Below are 23,469 nucleotides of genomic sequence, written 5' to 3' on the forward strand. Positions count from 1 at the left end.
TTTTATTGTATTTTAAAGAATGTTCCATTGTGCTTTAGCAACATTAGGTAATTAAGAGCATAATCTAATTGAATAGAAAGGTACTAGAAAAGCTTTTGCAAGCATGAATGATTTGGAAGATTTCAAAGTGTATAAAAATGTCTTTGTCCTTTTAATGTGATCTCATATCTTGTCATTACTGTACTCTGTGACTACAAAAGCATATCTAGAGAAAGAAGTATGTTGCTCACTTAAAATACCAGCAAAACAAAAATGTTCTAAATTTTGCAGGTATTATCATTGCTCTCTTACCTAAACTGCTGTATAGAACTCTGCATCCTGAAGCTGTATTCCACCTCAAAAGCAGTTGCAGTTTGATGATGGATGAAACAAGCCATTCAAGTTCAGTGTGTTAAAGTGCTACGACACCCTTTGGGAGAAGGTATTATATATATGTTCCAGAGGTACTATTTCAAGGCAGAAACTCTGCCAAATGTTAAACTGAGACTGAAGCCTTACAGCTGAGTTGTTAACCTCTGGAAACAGGAGTTTAAACTGCAAATGCTAAGCTAACTTTACCTCTGGGGGAGCAAATGATAATAATGAAAAATTATGCAGCTTTCACCTCCTCTCTAAAGGCAAAACAAACATTTTAAGCTTCATTTTATACTTTTTTTTCTGTAGTTAATTTAAACAAGCTTGTTGGCAAAATAATAATTCCTGTGCTTAGTAAGTAGTATTTCAACCTTCTGAATCCCATTCAGCAGGAAAATCACAAGGGTAGGTTGTTTTCATCCTTGGTTTGTAAGGAAGGTGAATTCTGCTCTCTGCCTTTTTGGTGCCTCCATCAGAAAATAAAACATACAAGGTAAATGTGCCAGATACTCAGTGGATCTCAATACGTAAAATCACAGGAACAAGCAAGCTGAGGGGAAAATGGAGGTGAAAGATGACAAGAAAAGTATTATCACAGATGTACCATCTTTGGTTGTTATGTTTAAAAAAAAAGAAAAAAGAGAGAAAATACTCTGCAGTTGTGCGGAAGGTGGTAATAGAAAGTAAAAACGTTCTCCTTTGGGCAGGCAGGGAGGAAGGAACAGCCTCTTCTGCTCCACTCAGAACAAATCTTTGCAAACTCCTGGAGATAAATGCCACAAAGCAGCCTTAAGTGGCAGGACTGTACTTATTCATGGAAAGTGTTTTTCATTGCATGTGATAAATTCTTTATTTATTCCCTAAGTACAGCCGCAGGCAGGGAAAGCTGGGGTAGGACTTCAACTTCTAGCTGTGGGGAGAGAGGAGATACAGCTCTTGGAGGGAAGGTTGCAAGGTGAGAAGAAAATCCCGAAACAGAAATTTAAAACACATAATCCCTAGCAGAATACTTGATATTTGGGATGCAGAGGTTTGAACTTGGCCAAATACTCATTTACCATTGTTTACTTATCACATATAATTGTACAATCATAGAACATTTGGGGTTAAAAGGACCCTAAAAATCATCTAGTTCCACCCCCCCAACACCTTCCACCAGAACAGGTTGCTCAAAGACCCTTCCAACTTGGCCGTAAACTCTTCCAGGGGTAGGACATCCACAACTTCTCTGGGCAAAAAGTGCCTTACCATACTCACAGTACAGAATTTCTTCCTAATATTTAACCAAAGCCTAATGTCTTTCAGTTTGAAGACCTTCCCCCTTGTCCTGTTACTACATGCCCTTGTAAAAAATCCCCCTGACTTTGTCATAGACCCCTTTAGGTACTGGAAGGCTCCCTAGAGCCTTCTCCTCTCCAGGCCAAGAAGGCAATTTCCCTGGCTAAGGAAAGCATGCCCTTTCTACCAGTTTGTGGCAACAAGTGGGCAAGAGAAGGCAAGGTCAGCCTCAGAGGCTGGTTGACACGGCCAACACCTTAATTGTGTCTCCCCTGATGAGGGAGACTTTTTAGAGTCTTTGCCAGGAGTCAGAGATGAACGAGACTTTTGGCCTTCTCTTTCTTCTGCAGTTGTTTATTAAGTCTTATCAGAAAAGTACAAGCCACTGACTTGACCCAGACATAGCATGAAGCAGAGAATGCAGGAAAAAGCCAAATTATCAAGACTGCACAGCCTTTTTAAAGGTAAATTAGCCAATGAAAACTTAAAACGCAAGGTATTTTTACTTTTCTACAAATGTCTAATAAATCATCTAGTCACACAGGCAGAAACTGCGGAATTCTTTATCCAATCATCCCAAACTACTTCTACTGCAGAATATGGAGTAGATGAAGAAGAAGGTGTGGAGAACAACAATAATCCTCCATTTTGATGGTTTTTTGCTTTTATCTACTTACTATATTAATAAACACAAAAACTCTTAAATTTTTCACCCTGTGACAATCTTACATAATATTCTATCACCTAGTTCACACCAGTATAGATTCTAATTCTTCCCAGAGGGTAGGCAATTTTCTCCATGGACGAAGGTCAAAACCAGTGTTGTCCAGGGGGGTAGAACCCTTCAAAACAGGCAGAGAAGTATTCTCGGTATTCTGGGTTCCCACAGCTGGTTGGCATTTTCCATCACCAGTCCTTGGGTATGGATGTCTCTAAGATGCCCATACCCATGTATGGAAATTGTGGAAGCAAATTGTTGGCTGCAAATTTGTAGTGCCTTGAGAGGCTCAAGTAAATAAGACCAGGCACATTGTCCCTGGAAAAATGGGACCTTGGAACAATGCATTGTATGCATTTTCTTTTCTGCACCCCTATTACTTACCTGCACTGTATTTTCTCCTGGCCCCCAAGAGTCTGCAGATGGCAGGAATACAGGTTATGTTGTGATCCCAGAAAACAAGTGTGGCACCAATCTACCAAACACCAGTCCGTTGAAATGTCACTTATAACTCTGTATCATTATATTTCACGCAGCTTTTGCCATTTTTGTGTTCCCATAACTGAGGGTACACTCAACACTAAATACTAAACTAAGGTTATCTTTCCAGTGATTAGGAGATGTACTGTACCCCATTGTTGTTATTAAACTGTTTCATAAACCAGTTTGGTCTATAGGATGAATGGACATTCTTATCCTTCTAGGACAAGGAGACAAAAGGACAAAAATTCTAATGACCTTTCAAAATCTCAGATACAAAGTTTGAATAAAGTTTAGATTTTTGCAAATATTTTACTGTTGTACCATACTGCATCAATAAAAACTGTTTTATCAAATTGTCCATTATTATATTTAAATGAAGGCATTAGTATAACAGTATGTTGGCTCAAACAAATTGTTCATTTATAACCCCTAACCTCAGGCACAGGATGCCATGACAAAATTGCATTACTATGTGACAGTTCTTCAAAACACTGATAATCTCAGATAAATGCTCTCGATTTTGATGTAATGATTTAATTTATTCTTGTCCTTCCAGAATAAAATACTTCTGGGTCATTTCCAGATTACACAAAACAGTTGTTTTACTCTAACACTTGATTGCTTCAAGTAACCAGCAAACAATCTCTATTCTCCATTCTGTTCTTTTGATCTTTTCCCCTGCCAAGTAAATCCCATTTTTAAAAGAGCATAGTGTTATTCTTTTTTGTTTTGTTGGTTTTGAACAGATCAAAACTGCAAAGATTTATGGGCGATGTCAATTCTGAATATCTACTTTTGGGGGTTTTTGGGGTTTTTTTAGTAAATAATTGTATACAGCAGAACAATTCATAATGTGCACTCTGCTCATTACCTTGCCACTCATTGGCCTGCCTTTTCCCAGTAATTCTATTTCTACCCACATGACACAGGTAAGCACAAAAGGGACTGCTTCAGCACCCAGAGCTCCCAGCCTCTGTGGAGCCTCCTCTCTGCACAAAATGCTAATGCTTATTTATCATATACAAGATACACGTGTAGGAAACAGAGAGCATGCCAATGCACTATTAAATATTTTACACTTTTGATTCTGGTATTTAATCTTACCTACAAGTGGTGATTGTACAAGTTTTAGGTGATGTTACTGGATTTTCAATAAGTTCTGTATATTCCACTATGTTTACAATTAAAAAAAAAAAAGATTAAAAAAAAAAAATAAACTGACCTATTTTCAGTGACCAAGCTGAAAAAATAGAAAACACAGAAAAAAAATAGACAAGATATAAAACAATAGACAAAATATAAAATAGTTTAAAGGGAAATAATAGAAAAAAGTTTAAAACTCATTTAATTTTTATACTTTTTTCTGTTTTACTGATCTAGGTTACTGTTGTCTGGAAACATAACTTAAGAAATGGTAAAAAAAAGACCATTATCTAGGGTGATATATTTTCATATATGCTTATCTAGTCATTGCCCTGAACATCATGGAAAGTCATCTATCTTGACAATATGTCTATATTAACATCTCTGCTAAGGCAGGAGACCAGAATCAGATTTTCTTTACATATCACAGTTATGAACCTGCTTTACTGGAATAAGATACTTTAAAACCCAGTTGTTAGCAAAATGCAGAACCTTAAAATATTTGCTCTTCCGAGACAGATTATTACCTATACTGATCTTCAGGTCAGTAAGATTGTAATTAAAAAATCTGTACTCAAGGAGAGCAAGAAAAACATCTTATGAAATCAGAGGTTCTATGCTTGAAGAATATTTTTTTATTTTCGTTGCTATTATTATGTGTTTTTAATTGGTGCTGAAGGAAAACATTGAGTTGATTTTATTATAACAGTTCATTGCAGCTGCTCACAAGCTGGATCATCAGGGGTATACATGGCAACAAAACAGTAGAGATTATTAAGCATATCTAATTTGGACAAAATCAATACATATTTCCCATTTTTTAAGGAGGAAAACACCATCACTTTAGGATAACAAACATATCAGAGCCACAGTATTTAAAATGTGCCAGAAAGTATAAAATCCTTTTTAGGAGTCATTCCTTGCTAAGGATCTGTGATCAGGAAGATTTCTTCTCTTCTCTTTGCTACTCAATTCTTTTAACTGTTTCCCACAATAGAATTCATTAAGTAAATTCAGAAATACCAGGAACGGAATTTTTAAAAGGCAGTAACATCTTTATTAATTTTGTTACCATCACAAAGCTTTTCTTTGCTTTGAAAGGCCACTGTGTACCTGTTGGCTTCATGCAGAGAAAAGAAATGGAAAAAAATCTGCTTGCAGAAGCATCCTCAGGAAAGACATACATTGTACAGATCCCAGAAAAAAAAATTCCACTTATACAAGATTTAATCAAGCATTGCCTGCTATGGACATAGGTGTCTGGGGGATCTCTAGCAACTTGACTTGGACCCTTGGTAGCTGCTAAGCTCAAGAGCTCAGTAAGATGCTCAAAACATAAAGTGTTTAAAGTACTGTAAAGAAGTTGAACAGAATGAAAATAAATTGCTTTTTCTCTCTGACTTCATATGAACTAATGTTTTGATACTGATGTGTTCTGCAATCACTCAGTTAGAGCTGTTTGACTCTTCAGGCAGTCCAGTCCTACTGCTGGAGACCTACAGTATGGCATCAAAGTGATCACTGGTAAAACGGGCAATAAGTTGTAAATATCAACCTTTCATGCAGGTTTTACACTTTGATAAGAGCTGAGATAGTGCACTGAAATAAAATGTCTCCTTCTACACTACAGCATTTTCAGTTTGGAAAACACTATTACATTTCAGGTCATACAGCTTGCTCCCTAAAGTGAGATATTTACTAATTTAGAAGGTGCTATCAAAAATAGCAAGAAATAGGAAATGAAAGAGAGCAAAATAGTGATACCCTTCCTGGCACAATAATCTCTGGGGCTTTGACCCAGCAAAAAATCCTCTTTGCTTAATCTAGAATGTGCTGGCAAAAGTTCCAAATAAGATATCAGGAAAGACAGATAGATTTCTGTGGTGGAGGGGATTGTATTAACCTATCACCTTTACTGAAATGATTACTTTATTTGGAATGATTCTTCCTTAAAAGCCATAGTGGTTTTATGTACTAACTACAGAGGGAGACAGAACATCAAACTCATTAATATCTTGGCAAACATTTTCATCTGACAGATATGACATGGTTCAGGATTCTACTTTCATTTTCCTTTGGTGTAAGATTCACCTATTAATCATCTTGGATGCAAATAAATTTATTTAATAATATTTAGAAAAAAAATAATGTTGTACTATGTAAGCACTCAGCTGTGAAAGCACTCAGCTAGTTTATGTGAGGTATTTTGAGATCCCCAGAAAAAAACCCAAACAATATCACAAACAACAACAACAACAACATATTTCAAAAAGATTTAATAATCTCTTATAGGGAAGACATTTTTTCACAGAAATGCTAACTCCTTTGTGCTCCCACACATAGTATTCAAATAAAATATGCAGATTTTTACAACAAAATTTTGCAGTTTTTAAAGAGTCTTCTTGATTTTAGACATTTTGCTGATTACAGTTGATATGAGCTTTCTTTTTCTGTTTTTTTGCTTAGTTGTTAACAGATGTTAGAGTGCTGTAATTAACAAAAAATAAATAAAAGGTTTCTGTATGGCTAAGTATAATGTTAAATATGGGTGTATTCCTTATTTGTGTAAAGTTATCTTGAATTGAATGTACTAACCCAGAAGGCAGATTTCATGCAGATTCTGAATGCAGACAAGAATAGATAACTGTCAGTGACCAGCAGCATCTGAACATGACTAAGAATATTAAATCCAAACCACTTTTTTTCCTAAAGAAATTTTTTTTTATCAGATGTGTGTTAAAATACATTCTAACTTACTATTTTAGCTAATAGAAAATAAAGTCCTCAGAGCTATATTGAGTTTACCATGGAAGAACTGAGGTACTGAGGTACCTTTTCCTTTAAAAATATCATTAACAAGAATTCTACATAATTAGAAAGCTTGTCTAAGTTCATGTAGTTTCACTCTTCACACTAAAGTCTGTTTTCTACCTTAGCTTTTTTTTTCTCAAATAATTAAAATATGCTGACATTCTTGAAGCTGAAACAATTGCTTTTTTTCTTAATTTAGAAACTGTAGGATCAGCTGCCTAAAAACGAACCTATTAAGTGGTAACGTCTTTATTTCAAGCACTTAAGCTCCCATGTGCATATAGGTTCATCAGAGATTCTACAAAATGAAGGAAATCCTGGAACAGCTACTGGTCCATCACGACAATATCCACTTTCTAAAACAAGAATGGAGATCTCTGGGGACTCTTATGTGAATTAAAAAGCATTGTTACCCTTTGTTAGTAACATTTGATATGCATATATACACTTATACCTTGACAAACCTTTAGCTCTCCTGTCCCAAAGATGGTTGATTGCTGTGCTTTCTGCTCATCATTCTCCAAATCTTGGGTCTGCCTTTCATCTTGATGCAGTCCACAGATCCCTGAAGGACTTAGCTACACTGACTGCTAGGGGACAGCTGGTCTCTGCAGCTATCTGACTTATCATTCATTATCTCCATTCCCAACACTTTAGGCTCACCATAGAGACTCAAAGACCTCTTGCTACATGCATGGTGTTTTCTTTAACATTTTTCTCTATTAAAAAGGAAAGAATTTTAATCAGACTATGGAAAACATCCCTTCCTAAGAGTAAGACACTACACCAGAAATGAAGTAAATCTCAAGGAACCAGTGAATCTCAGGGTCCCACCTTGAGTCATTTGGCCATTGCCAAGTTACAGGAGCCAAGTGTTTGAGCTCCTCTAGCTTAGAGATGTTTCTGGCCTTCAGCTCTGGCCCTGTAGATTTGGGACCAAACATCCTCTGCCAGTTCTACTTGCCATTTTCTTAAAAACATCAGCAATGTTTGGGTAATGCATCTCTATTTTATATAAGGTATACCTAGAGAGAGAATATATAATAAACTATTGTGCTGAGGCATTTATCTTTGCAACACTGAGAGGGGCAACTTGGGAGCAATGTATAGTAGACATGAAGATAAATAACGCTGCAGGGCATAGTATCATTTATAAAATATTCCCGTCACTCTAGGTTCCATTTCATTATTAGATTTTTAAAAAGAACCGTTTTCTTGGTTAGTTTCCAGAGCAAGCAGCCACAGTGGCTAATTTCAAATTGCTTGAGGCCTTGGAAACAAAGATGTATTTGTGCAAACACTGCCTTAAATGCCAATAAAAAATGTGATCAGGACCCACTCAGCCTTGTAAGTGAATTATACACAAGACAGTTTTTCTCATCACAAAACCGCATTTCCCCCAGATTTTTCTGTCATGCACTAGTATTTACAGGACAGATTTCAAAGAGACAAAACTATTGGACAGGGAAAAGGATAGCTAACTTGAATGGCTAACTTATATAGCTATTCAACACAGAAATAGCTTTCTGTGGTGAACACTTTATTTTGGTCAGTGTGTGAAGTCCTTCCTCTTTACCTATCTCCATTGAGTTCTCTCCTGGACTATATTCAAGAAGGATGTGGGACAAAAGCAGGAAGTCCGAGGCAGATCAGCAGGAATGGTTAAGTGCTTAGGTGTCAAGGCTTGAAAGAATTTGGGTCGTTCAGCCTAAAGAAAAAAAATCTGGAGGGAGAGCATGGCAGTTACTGGTATACAAATCACTAAAAAAATCTGCAGCAAGAGACAGAATTAAATATTCTTCATGTCCACAGTAAATACAAGAATCTTAAAAGACAGTGGGGGAAGTGGAGTTTAGATACCAGGGAAACCTTTGCAATGTAAAGGTAGAAAAGCAACAGGATGGGATACTGAAAATGCTGTGAAATTTTCCCCACTGGCAGTCTGATGTGAGTGTTTATCCAGAGATAAAACAAGTTCAATTAACATTGCTTTGGATCTGGGAGATAGACCGTGTAACCTAAAATCCTTTCAGACCAAAGATTCTGTGATGTGTTAAAAAATGCTACATAATAAATATATGCCTAAATGCTAGCGATAAAGCAGTACAAATATGAAATTAATCATAATCATTCAGCAGTGCATCTTATCCCAGAACTGTTAGCTTTTTTTTTTAGGTAATGGCACCATTTAGCAAGAGCATGATAAATTATTTATCCTAACAAATGAGTTTAGTTAGCTTAGACAAATGAGTTATTTTATGGTTAATTCAGTATGTAAACTTTAGACCTGGTGGAGTAGAGTTTAAGCTCATTTTGAAACAGATTCTACTACTTGAGGTGATCACTTGCTTTCCTGCATCTTAGTTTTTCAGATGTAAAAGGAGGATAACATTTTTCTCAGACTTTAATTAGTTACTGCAGGAACATGTAGAATAAAAATGGAAACCAACTGTGTCCAGGGGTGGCCATACACTTTCTTTATATAAACAAATTCCCTGGAAAAGGTAGAAAAAAACTCAATTAATGTTTTAAGACTAAAGTCCTCACTGGCTACCAAATTATGCCTTTTTTTTTTTTTTTTTTTTTTGGTGGAATTGGTGGCACTGGCTGTTCCTTTCAAGTGTATCTTTTGTATTTCTAACATCATGTAATTATGAGATTGTAGCAATGAAACCAGGGCTTATTCCAGATAATAAAATTTGAGTATCTTTTATCTTCCAACAGGTGAAATAAATGATGTCCCTTAGTGTAGTAGTAGACCACTTCTTTTAATCAAGCAGCATAAGATGAAGCTGAAATGATCTGTACACAGCATCAAGCATCATGAATAAATGGCCAGCATTGGCATAGGTATCATTTTATCACTGTTTAATAATTTTCCTAAACAACCCAAAAGTTAAGGTTTCATTTTATGGTTAGCATTTTAATGAAAATTAGTTCTTTCATATTTCAGGAGAGTTCATATGGCAGATATAAAGTTATTGAACCTTAAAAGTGTTTCTTGGACCAAATTACTCTAATGGCTATCAATTTGTTGTGAATAATTGTTTTCAGTCAGATATATTTGAGTTTATGCAACATATGTAAACAAAGTTTATATGAACTTTTCCAGAGAGGTGGATGGGAATTGAAGACCAGCATGGAATAAAAATAAAGAAAGCTTTCATGCCTCTAAGGAAAACTCCTCCTGAAAAGGTCAGAACCACATCCTAAAAGTTGCAAACTGGCTCTTCACTAGGCACACAAGCCTGAGAAACTAAGTACAAGCCTTCCACCAGCACTAGACTCCCACTACCTAAAGACTGTAACAACCTATTAATTATTCAAGTTCATTCACCTGAAAAGTGCTGGATCTCTCTCCCTGGGAGGAGGCTGTACCAGGGACTCAGCTCAGACTGTATTTGATCTTACCTGCAAGGTGACAGAAGTGCAGCACTCTGCACAGGTGAGTGTTGTCTCTGTACCTCCTCCCTTGGCTCTCCTGTGCACAGCAGACTCTGACAGAATTTCTCTATTTAGTTTGTGGTCCTATGAGCTGAAATTGGCCCTTCTTTTTCTTTTGGTAGTGTTAAATGTCAGTTATTTGAGGATCTGTAGTCATAATGCGTTTTTTAGACTGTTGCTTTTTCTCACTTATGTTAGAGGGAGTGGCATATGTATTTTTAACTAGGAGCTATAAAACATAAAAAGACACAAAGCTTAATGTTTTAGCTGAAATGCAGCGAAAAAAATAATGTCTTAAGACCCTAAGAGCTCTATCTATTTTTCTAATATAAGATTCCTAATGAAGTATTCCTGTTTGTGAAGTGTCATTCAAAATAAAAGCATACGGTTTTTAATAACTACATTTGTCTCATGGAATCCTTCCCTCAAACTATCAGACTCTTTTCCCAGAATTTGCAAGAAATAAAAAATGAAACACTTCTATTTGACTGAAAGATTTATAACTCATTTTGGTTTTGATGGACTTGCCATTTATGGCTTTCACATTAAGTTTAACACATTTCAGCATGTCACTATGAGTCTGACATACAGAACAGATATAATAACATTTCTTCCCTGATGTTCAGTCTTGGAGCATATTCAGTGACTGCTGTCATAGCTGGACCCGTGGTGTGAGGTAGATCATTTTGCATGTGTCACAAACACGCACTCATGCCTGCATATGTGCAGAATCCAAGATTGTAGAGAAGGCTGGATGACTCACCTCCAGTGCTTCTCATTTTTTTTGTCAGCTAGGTTGGATACAGGGCCGTCTTTTTGTGCAAAGACTTCCAGGATCATCCTCCACATTCTCTCTTTCTCACAATCTCTTTACTTTTTTCCCCTATATATAAATCCTTTTATGTAGTTCATAAGTCCTGGTTTTGTTTCAGTCATGTTGTTTTTCATGCCACCCTCAAGGTATATGAAAACAATGTTCATACATAAATTGATTAAAAAGTCTTTTGGTAAAGTGAGATAAAGAAGCTTGGTTCACTGATGCTGTGCATGTGACAATACCAGAAGATCCAGATATTCTTCAGAGACAGGATAATCTGTCAAGGGAAAAGCAAAACAAATCAACAAACCAACAAAAAAATAACACCCCAAACTGCACTTAAAAGCCAGATATGAAACTTTACATAATGTAGTCTATTCCCAATATATCTGCAAGAATTTATTACTAGAAAAAATTGTATTTTTTCTTGACAAAAATAAGGAAGAAAGTTGTTCCTATTTTACAGGTTGAGGCTAAGACCCAAAATCTGATTAGATGGATACTCTTTTTTTCTGTAAGTCATTGCACTGAAACCCATTCAATCAGAAAACAAATGGTAGGATAACATGCATGCATATTCCAGAACCAGGAACACAACATATGCACATAATCTTCACTTCCAAGCCATGATTTTGTTCAGACAGACCACATGCATCCATATAGCTTTTGTGCTTCTCAAAACTAATTTCATATTCTTATAGAGAAATATAATAATATGTTTTCACAGTTGAACATCCAGAAGACCTAATTTTATAACCTTTTGAATGAGCATGTAAGTTTAATTGTCTTTCTTTTTGCTTAGTCATTGTCAAGAAATCTTTTGGTAGGTGTCCCATGACATATTACAAATACTTTGCTACAACATTAAATATCTTTTGTGTTCCCTGAATATTAGTGGTGAAATTATTTTTTTGTGTGTGTGTACACTCTTCTGTTTCTCACAGTGCTTCAATACAGCTTAATTGGCTTAGCTTTTTCTGCAGAATGTCACCAACATGTGCATTTAAGAAATCTTTTGAAAAGTAAGATTAAAAGGGTATGGTTTTTTGTGTTTTCATTTGCACTGAGTACCACCAAAGAAAATCCTGAAATAAATAAAAATGGTCATCTGATGGCCTAGAGAAGAATCAACTGAAAGGTGTATGAAGACAAGGTAAATTGTGCATCGGAATTTAGAGAGTGCCACAAGTTTCACCAAGTCCCTGGCAGTAGAACTATGATCTTTTCCAGGACTTGATATGCAGACACATCAAAAAGTTCAGGGAAGTCAAGGATACAAAGAATATTTAGAATTCAGCAGAGCTGCTAGTGGAAAGTCAGAAAAAAGGAGATTGTGTCTCTCTAGAAAATACTCTTTAGAAAAGACTTAATCAACCTGGGGAAAAATGCACTTACTGACTTAAAGAATGAAAATGTTTCTGCCTGAAATACAGCTTCTTGAATAAGCTTTCAGACCTTAAACTGCCAGACAGAATCAGCACATGATATTGGAGTAATGATGACACCATGAACTCTATCATGTTACTCTGAAATCAGTTTAACAAAGGACTTATTTTTTAGGGGCAGGTTGTCAATCACATCTTAGGCAAGATGAGCTACTTGTGGGCAAACTTCAGAGTCTCTAAGACAGACTTCTGTAGATGAGTATCTGCTGGATTACAATGAGCAGTCAGCTGCTCAGACCTGATGCTGCTTCAGGAACAGGAGAGCCTCTTGCAGTCCTCTACAGTCTTTGATGTTGTGCCTCACGTGAGGCTGTGGAGACCACTTTTTAGAAAACTTTTTGATAAACAGTTCTCCCTCTGTCTTCAGATGAGTATCTATTTCCTCATTCACTCTTCCTGCCTTCTGGTATTACAGCTTCCAAAACTGTGAGAGTCCTGAAATGAGGAATTTTGAAAAGCAAAGTTACTGAAGGGCTGCCCTACAATACTGGGTTGCAACTGATAGCAACAAGCAAAGGTGTGGTCCAAGACTTCTTTTAACTGAGCTTGGAAATGGAAAAATTCTTTACAGAAACATCTGGAGCTGTACATCTCAGTGGTGGACCATCCAGCCTGCCTCATTATAGACTTCAGGGCAATGTCTGCTCCAGTGATTGGAGCACCTCCTTCCCCTCCTTCTTCATTGGTCTTGGTGTCTGCAGAGTTGTTGCTTTCACATATTCTCAGTTTTCTTTTGGCTGCAATTGTGCAGGTTATTTTCCCCTTCTTTCATTCATTATCCCAGGGGCACTACCATCATCACTGATGGGCTCAGCCTTGGCCAGCAGCAGGTTCATCTTGGAGCTGTCTGACACTGACTCTGTTGAACATGGGAGAAGCTTCTAGTTACCCCTGAAAGCCTCCACTTCCAAAATGGCCATGAAAACCCAATTCAGGACTCCTAATCACAAGTTCAATAAGTTCTTCTTTGAAGGCTATGGAGCCAAAGTTAAAATCTAAGCACTTGAATTCAAATTTCTAGCACAGAGCCTTGCCAAAGATGAAGTTTTGATGTTTCTCCAAGCATTTTTCTTCTACTAAGCTTGATGTCTCAGGTGAAAAACTACATTAACACAGATGGCATAGCTGTAAAACTATGTGAGTAAAAAGAGCCCTAGAAAAAAAGTAAATTTAAATGCTAAATAAAAATAGAAAAAAAAATACAAAAATCCCCTAAACTACACTATAGAATGGTTTGAGCAGTGCCCTAAGTAACAAGTAAAAGTCAAGCTAGTGGTGGCGAGGAACTAAGACTAAGCAGGAATGTGTAGGGGTGGACAGAAGTGGGTAAGGGATGCCACCATACTCTCTGGTTGGGGTAGAACACAGAACACTGAGCACCCACCACTGAATATATTCCCACACTCTGGGAATCTACCTACAGACAATAACTTAGGGGAGAAATCTTAACTATAACAGGGTATTATACTCTGGCAGGTGTATCACTTGATTGAAGCACTGTCTGTCTCTACAGCCACAGCAAATCATGAAAGCAAGTATGTGAGTTAGTTGTACTTTAGAAAGGTACTTCAAATTCCTCTCCTTGAAACATAGCTATAGGTGTTTGATTTTTTAACACAAAAGGTAATCACATCCCAAAACGAAGATAAATGTGTCTCCATATTTCTCACATGCAGGTGCTGAAATATTTCTTTCTCAGTGTAAACATACATAGTGCCTGAAGTACAGCTAGTTGCAGAAAGTTGATGGGCATCAAGAAACACAAAGCAGTGATTCGTCAGCATTGCAGAGCTGCAGACTCGAGGCAGAGCAGCAGCTGCAAACAGGTGCCTTATTTTATACACCATTATTTGTGTTCAACCCTTCCCATTCATTACTGAGGAATGGAAAATTTGACGTTACCACTCTCTAAAAACTTTTCACACTTTAAATTTCTATAACAGTTCCATTACACTCAGTGTATGTTGGACTAGAAAGTACAACACAGAAACACAGGTGTGGTATTTGCTGAAGTAAGGCAAAAAAGAGACAGAAAGTTATACAAGCTATGAGGTAGGTGTGGTTCATCTGTCACAATGTGGACAGGTCAATGTTTAACAGAAAAAGAAAGTTGTGGTTTCACATGGCCAGGGGTGACTCACTGTCTGAAAACACAGACTCTAATGGGGTTTTCTGTGAAAAGGAGCAGACACGAACCTGCCTTTGCCACTGGCTCTGCACTAAAAGCAAAAGGTGAAATGTAGACGTTACCATACACTGCTGCAGGTTTCAGCAAGCCTATTCCTCTGTAAATGAAATAGCAGCAACACTTTTTAATCAACCCAACCTTCTTTTTGACTTAAAAATATCTGCCTCTGCAATGGTGTTAACTTTCAAGTAAAAACAACACGAGAGACTAAACTTATCAAAGAACCGAGGAGGACTATAACAAGGAGAACATTTTATTGTGGGTTTGTTTGTAGTTTGGTTTGGGGTTTTCTTTTTCTGGTTTCAGATATGTTATTAATCCTTAATTTTTTTCAAAGTGACATACAATTTGGGAAAGCAAAAAAAAGCAGTCACTAAGAAGCACTAGACTCTAATGCAATAGCAAGCAAATGCCATGGTAAGCATAAAACTCTGTCAATTCATAGCTAAACAGCAATATCAGCTATAAATCTGATCTAGCTTATTCCAACCAAATCTCGTTATCTCAAAATCTTTAAGCCCCATGTTGGGCACCAAGACGATCATCATGGTTTAACCTCAGCCAGTAACTAGACACCACACAGCCACTGGCTCACTCCCCCTGCAGTGGCATGGGGGAGTGAATTGGAAGAGCAAAAGTGAGAAAGTTTGTGGATTGCAATAAAGACAGTTTAATAGGTAAAGCAAAGCAGAAGAAGGAACTGATTTGTCACTTCCCATCGGCAGGCAGGTATTCAGCCATCTCTAGGAAAGCAGGGTTCCATCATGTCTAATGGTTACTTGGGAAGACAAAAGTCATGTTTTCAAACGTTCCCCCCTTTCTTCTTCCTCAGCTTTATAGACTGAGCATGACCTTGTATGGCCCCTTTGGTCAACTGGGGTCAGTTGAGTCCCCACCCAAATCCATGTGCACCCCCAGCCTCATGACTGGTGGGGTGGTGTGAAATGCAGAAAAGGCCTTGGTGCTGTGTAAGCCCTGAACATCCTGCAAAAGTCAGGAGTGAAAAAAAGAAAGAGATCATTAAGGTAAGTAGGAAAAAGCTGCATGTACAAGCAGTATAAAGTGACCCTCATAAATACAAAAAAGATTAAGCATAAGGTTTCTAAAATGATTTGGTTCTAGAAAAAGAACTATAAATTAATTTGTATACCATTGGAAGAAAATTTATCTTCAAAAGCACAGACATAAGGCCAATCAAATGAATGTATTAAGTCAACAAGTTTTTCATTCAAGTTAACAATAGCTATTTTTCCAAACAAAACTACTCATAGCTATAAGCAATATTAGAACACAGAACAAAAAACCTCCACCAAGATGGCCATCACTGAACAATTATAATTTTACCAAAGCTTTTTATTTTTTCTTTGTTGTCAGAAACTTTGAAGATTCACAGTAACAAAGTGTCTGACCACAAAACAAAATACCTTAAATAAATTCACAATAACATGAATGGCCTTATGTCCCCCAAAAGGACACATTTGGAATGAACTTGCTTTCTATGTTTTCTTGCTATTCTGTTTAGGACATCATTATCTCTTAGGACTCAACATTTTATTTATAATGCAATTAAGATGTAAAATCTTCATAAATAATTTAATTAATTAGTTAATGTTAGCTATGTAAGCTTTACTGTGAACACCTAGCTAGACATCACCAAAGTCCCTTCCTATCCAAGACTAGAGTTTTCCATTCCTGGAAAGAAAGAGACATTTCCTGTGGACAAAATATTTTATTTAAGTCTTTGAATATCTGAGTTCAGTTCTCAGATTCTCAGGTGCATAGATCTTTACTGGAGATTTATCAGTTATTCAGTTTACCAGTTTCAGTATAGACTTCCTCAAATGACAGCTACCTTTGCACAAAAGTAAGCTGAAGTATTCTAGGAATTGTTTTCCAAGAGATTACTAGAGTCTTTCTTTGTGCTTCCTATAATCCCCTGTTGGAACTATTGGATTCTCATGGAAGCCTACAGGCATTAAAGTGGCATTTCAGTGCTTGTGTTAGTGCTTCATTTGTCATTAGCCTATACTACTAAAGAGTCAACTATTTTGAATTAAAAACACCACGTTGCTTGAGGGAATAGATGTGCTTGTGGGCATAGGATCCTTGACTGGATATGAACTCTTCTCAGTGGAACAAACTTAACAGTAGCCTCAGGCAATTACTTAACCTACTAAACTCCACTAACTCCATCTGAGGACTGGAAATGGTTATTTCTCTCCTCCACACTTTATATGCCTGAGCTATACCAAATTCTTGTAAGACCAAAAATTCAGCTGGTGTAAATGCAAGAAATTTTCCAATTCACTTCAGCATCTTTTAGATCAGGTTCTGAGACACAGACTCGTGTGTGAGACATTCAGACCTGGATATTGACTTGATGTGTAGGAGCTTATGCATTGAGGACAGTAAATCATCTTCAAAGAGAGATACAAAAAACATTTTCTAAGTATTCTTTATCTTTTTTTCCTATACAAATATGGCTGTTTCCCTTTGTCCAGGTAACAGGAACCACCATGTAAGTTTTATCAATGCTCTGTTGAAACTATGAAAATGAAAGGGATTTGATTTAGCATAGAAATCTGCTGCTATACAAGGTGTGCTACAAGAAGGCAAACTTGGTAGTGTCAGTTCAGTATTTATGCAACTGAAAAGCTGCAGGTAGGAATGAGCAAGCACTGCCTAAGTGAAACAGATATAAATATTTTAGTCCTATTTGACTCTGGATATTGGAAAAGACAATGCTCTCACCCTCTGAAAATTTTGCAAACTCAAGTAAATAAGAATGCTTTTTCTAGCCTTGCATCTCTATCTGCCATGCAACAAGAACATTGTCAGGTAAGGGCAATCAGAGGTGAAAAGAGAGATCCAAATTCAGATTGTACATATGTTCATTGTTAGTGGTTATTTATTCATTTGTTGATAAAATGGCTGTAGTTTGCATGATTTTGCCAAAGCTACAATACACATGTAGTGAATACCCCTCAATCCTACTGTTTCTCTTCTTTTCACACAATTGCATTTGAGCTATTTATATGTAGAGCTGATGATGGTTTTCATGTCGATATTACTCAGCTCTTCACCTGTGTTGATAACACATGCTGATAATTAGAGTTACTAATGATGGATAAACATCTCATTGGTGTCCATGCAAGATTTGGTGTTGACAAAAACATCAGATTTTTCATTCTTCCACCAAAGAGAGTTAATGAACACTAGCCTACACAAGATATTGCCCTTATTAGACTCCAAGGGCTTTGTGTTCATTTACTTTTGGGGACATATCAAGATTATCTTTAATCTCTGTTCTTTCATTATTGTGTAGTGGACTCACGCCTTCCTGTGTTCTTTTTATTTATACAGATGAATAACCTTTTGCTATTTGTTTAATTTCCTTCACAAAGTCTGGCCCAAACAGGCTTTTGGCATGTCTCACATTATCCCCATACTACTTGATTTTGACTTAGGTCATGTCAGTGAAAGAGGTCATATTAACCACCCTTGGATACCCATAGTACTATGACTACTTTGCATGCTCACCCTCCCATGCATCAGAGTTATCATGGAGGTGACTGGTTCCTTTTCAGCCTACAGCTGCTTCCTGACCTCTCTAACACAAATCTTAAGTGTAATAAGTGCTGCTCCCTTTTGATGATGCCATTTTTCCTGAGCAGTCTCACCTGTTCTTGGTTTGATAAATGTCTCCTTCACCTATTCACACTCCCTTTTCAGGCTTGCACATGCAGAAGTCTTTATTTTTTGTATGTGGAGGGTCCAGTACTTGCCAGCTGCCCCCCTGGCTCATTTCCATGCTCCCTGACACTACTTTAACACCAGTTAACATTCTTTTGGCAGCTCCCACTGACATGCATATTGGTGAATCCCTCTCACTCCCAGGAAACAGCCCAGAAATTATCTCAGCCACAGCCAAAACGACATGCAGAGCAGCCAGGAGTGAATTGGCCCTTGATTGTTTTAGACCCCACTCAATGTGTGTGAGTTGATGCTTAGAAAATGGACTGCACAGTGGGCAGTATGGTGAGGGGCACGGGAATGACAGGAGCTGCTCATTTAGGAGGGATAAGTACCAGAGGCTTCACAGTATGAGGGGCCACAGTGAAGGTAGGTGTTTAGATGGACTGAGGGAGTTCACATGCTCTGTTAATTAATGAGGAGGGATATAACTACTATGATGAAGAATTAGGCTGGTATGAGGAGTAGCAGTGGTCAGGCATGCAAACCTCATTTCTACAACCATTCTATACCTGCAAGGATGTCTTGATTTCTCCAAATAAATGAGACAAGTCTGCAAACAGATAGCAAGGCTTCACTCTGCAAGAGAATGGTGGAAAGAACAGCTGGAGAGATGTCCATGGCACCAAAAGAAAAATTTTGCAAAGTATTTTTAAGAACTTTTCTAGCAATGTATGCTGCTGCTTGGCGAAAGTACTGAAAAAATCTTACAGCCAAACTTTGTTAAAATGTCATCATCTTTAATGCAAAAACGTTTGCTTAGTACACAACCTCACAAGAAGTGCAAAGGTGAATTACTGGCTCAGAAAATAAAACCATTAAGCTTTGAAATGCAGAAAAAACATTAAAAAGAAAAAGAAACCTCTGTGAAAATTTCACTAGGAGAAGTACCTTCTCAAAATGTAAATATTTTTGAAAGTAAGTACTGCAAAGCTTTCATTATCAATGCCATTCTTATTGTTTGTGCTGTATAAAGACATCTGAGATTAGAAAGTACATGAAAACTACTCAGTGAACCCATTAAAACAGCAACACTATCTGTAAAGCAAATTCTAATAACACATAAATTTAAATCTCATAATAATCCCATAATAGGAGAAGAAGAACTATTATTTCAGCATAGGCAGTGCTGGTATGGGGTGTAACTTAACTTGAATCTCACAGCTCTGTCCTGGGTGCCTTGATAAACTACAAGGAGCAGATGCATAAGATAACTCAGACAGCTTGCTAAAGTTTCATCTGCCTGTGGGACCCACTTGGTACAGCCAGAGCCCTTTGCCAAGTCTACTTTCTCACTCTGTATAGATGGCACTGCTCCAGTAGCAGCTCTGATCTTCTATCTGGCTGCTACACACAACCTCAGACAGAGAGATTTTATTATGCATTAGTTACAAAGGCCTACAAAGAACAATGAGACCTACCCACTACTCCTTAGCAGGTGGTCCAGCATTTTTAAAACCCCATTTTTAAAAGCCCTAGAGGTGACAAAACTCAGCTTCCAGAAATGGTTCAGGGTGAAGCAGACCTTGAGCCCAAAAGAATGTGAGAGCTCAACATCAGAAACCAGGCTTGGGATTTATTAAGTTCTAAAATTTTAATAGAAAACTCTGACACTGTAGAAGTAGTGAATTTCTTATGTGTAGCTCCTGAAACCATTGGGCTCCCCAGATATGATATTGCAGTTCCCTTTAGAAGGTTTCTTTCTACGTGTACATTTCCACTGCAGAGGTTTAACTCCTCACTTGAATTGCTCCACTAAAGCTTGCCTAACCTTGAGGGATCCATGCTCTGAGGGGTCATCTGAGCTTCAAGTGAGTCAGAACTGCTGTCCTTGGTCATGAATAACTGTGCAATTCCTAGAAAGTTCATTCCACGGTTCTGTGCACTGCAGCAAGCCATGTTATTCTATCACGTCTTTGCTGAAATATAGTAGCAGAACTTTTTTTTATGTTTCTAGAGGGTATTCTAGCTTCCAGGTTTAGCCTGGAGAAAAGAAGTCTCTGGGGAGACCTTAGTGCAGCCTTTTGATATTTAAAGGAGGCTTATAAAAAAGATGAAGAAAGATTTTTTATCTGGTCCTGAAGTGACAGTATAAGAGGCAACAATTTTAAACTGAAAGAGGATATATAAAAGGATATAAGAAATAAATTCTTTACAATGAGTGTGGTGAGACACTGGAACAAGTTGCTCAGGCAAGCTGTCAATGTCCAGTGCCTGGAAGTGTTCAAGGTCAGGTTGGATGAGGCTTTGAGCAACCTGATCTAGTGGAAGGTGTTCCTGCCTGTGTCAGGTCCCTTCCAACCCAACCCATTCTATGATTCTGTGATCCTCTGAGTGTGTGAAGAGGCACAAAGAACTAGCAACACAAAAATACCAGCTTGACCAAAAGAACTGCATAACTATGCTAGAAGTATTTACATTAAGATTTTAAATCCTCTTTTCCTTTATGTCAGCTGTTGCACAAACACTCAGTGTTGCTTAGAAAACAAATTCATAGGGTCTTCATACAGGGTAGCACTCACACGGGGAATAAAACCCCTCAAAAAAGGACAGTCAGTCACCTAAATGGTGACTAAATCTTTCTTGCAAGGGTCCTTGCAATGGCCCATTCACCAAACTATTGTGCTGATGAATTCTTATGATCCAGTGGTTTTTTCTGTGTGGTGCAGTGAACAGCCTCTTGGTGTTTGTGGTGTGATGACCTCATTCTGCACATTTCTTACCAGATCCCATACCTATTTATTATGATTCCTCCAATTTGATATATCCCAAAATTGTCCTTCACACTTGACCGTCCCATGTTCCAAAAATTTGCAGATTCTTTTGGTATATTTTATGTAAAGGCTGCATATCTTGCATGTTTTAATATTTCCTCATTAATCCTCAGATTATTTATGGAGAAAACATTCATCATTCCATTAGTTTGGAGGTTCCTTTTTATTGAAAACAAAACAAATAATTTCTTTTTATTGAAAATAAAATAAATAATTGTGTAAGCATTTATAGATCCTGATTATTCAGAGACATTGTTAATTTCTAGGAAGTAACAGAAATTCTTTTGGTATTTTATATTAGTTAACAATCCTCTCTCTCTTACTTTGGCTACCAACCCCTTGTAAGTAGTATAATTGTGAAATGGACTCTTTGGATGCAAAGCATTAACCCCCAATAACAGATTTTTACTTAAGTAATGACAATGTATCCAAATACTCCACGTTTCTTAATGCAGCAAATCAGCACTGTCCACACACTCAAACTGAGGATTATACATGCATGTGTGCTTCTGGTAGGCATCCAAAAAAAAAAACAACTTGAATTTCAGTTAAGGGGTACTCTATTGCCTTAGCTGGCTGCTGCCATACTTTGGGGGTTCGGTTTTGTGAAGCTGAGATGTGATAAACTGAATATAAACTGGATCCCTCACGTAGATCATTATTAAGGCAGGGATTTTTTTTTTTTTTTTTTTTTTTTTTTTTGGTGCAATGTGATTTCTATCCTAAGATGAAAGACAGTGCTCTGATGAATTTAGTGAAAATTTCAGTTCTGTAGTGAGCATGGAGTCAAGATTTCTGGATTATGGTCTTGGACACTACTAAATTTAAATTATCATAACGTTTTATGGTTTCTTATCCCCATTACTATACTAGATTATCATAAAAATTAATGATTTTCCTACCAGATCCTTCAAATCAAATACTGTTCAACAAGTCAAAACTGAGATAACTTTCAAACCGTATAGCCTCTTTAAACATCTATCAACAGACTCCAGAATAACAAGTTCTAGAACTTGAATATCCATGAAGAAAAAGTTCAGAAACAGATTGGGAAAAATGTTTTAGCATAGGATTTTTTCAGCAAAAAACCAGACATGTCAATGACATTTTTATGTCCTTTTCATAGTAAGATGCAGAATGAAGCCAACCAATCTGCAAAAATTGTACATGTACCGTAAGTCAGCAAATATTCCTCCTGTTGCCTGGGCTGTTTGATCTCACAGTCTAGAAGAGAAGCAGAACTATATTTAATGACTCTTGCAGCCAGAATTTCAATTTAAAAAACCATCCCTGAGCTCTATAGTCCTTTGAAATACAAAACCCTCCTCTCGTTTTCCTGTTCAGAGAGCTTGAAACAGATGACGGCAGGATCCTTCCAGTAAATTGCTGACAGGTAGCTGTCTGCCAGGATTCCAGCCGGAAGCCAAATTCTCAGGGGTCAAGGGTTGAGGTGAACGTTATGCATCCACAGACAAGTCTTAGAACAGCCAAGCACAGAAGAGAAGGCTTTTGAGAACCTGCACCAGGATATCAGAAGCAGTGTTTAGGGAATGAGGAAGATATGCTTCAGTCCCTTACACTTGCATGGTAGGTGATGAAGTCTATAACTGAATGAGGTGTAAGGACACTGTTATGTGACAGAAATACTGGAGATATTTTGTCAGTATCTGGATTACCAGGTCCACAAATATATATTATTCGTGGGTTGCTCTGGTGCTACGTCAACATCCCAAAACAGTTTGTTAGTACTGGCTTTACTATTTCATTTCTTGGGCTGAATAGCAGATTCTTCTCTGCCATGGAAATATTCGCACTTTCTGTTTAAAAGAGAAGCTGGGGTTCATCCCTGTAATGCAAGCAGCATACATACTAATTCTTCTGGAGTTTTGTCTTTACCTTTGAAGAGGAAAATAGGAGTCTCCATGTAATACCTATGTTATGTTAGGGGGGGTAAGATAACACAGAAGCCAAAGCCCCTTCAGGTGCTTTTACCAAAGGAAAGTTTTACACAGGTTAATGTGGGACAGATGGTAATGACAGACTCTGCAGAGCTGTCAAGAAAATAAGAGAATTGAAGCTAGAACAAGAGTACTGCCAACAAAGAAAATGTAAAAATTAATAGTTTGTAGGCACTAAATGCAGCATTAGGAATGTGGATATTTATTAGAACAAAGCAGAGATAAGAGTAAAAACTTCCACCAATATTCTCTGCACAACAGTGATATTCATGTTGGGGTGGAGCACAGAAACACTGATAATAA

This window comes from Corvus hawaiiensis, chromosome 26 (genome assembly GCF_020740725.1).
Source record: "Corvus hawaiiensis isolate bCorHaw1 chromosome 26, bCorHaw1.pri.cur, whole genome shotgun sequence".
NCBI classification, from domain to species: Eukaryota; Metazoa; Chordata; class Aves; order Passeriformes; family Corvidae; genus Corvus; species Corvus hawaiiensis.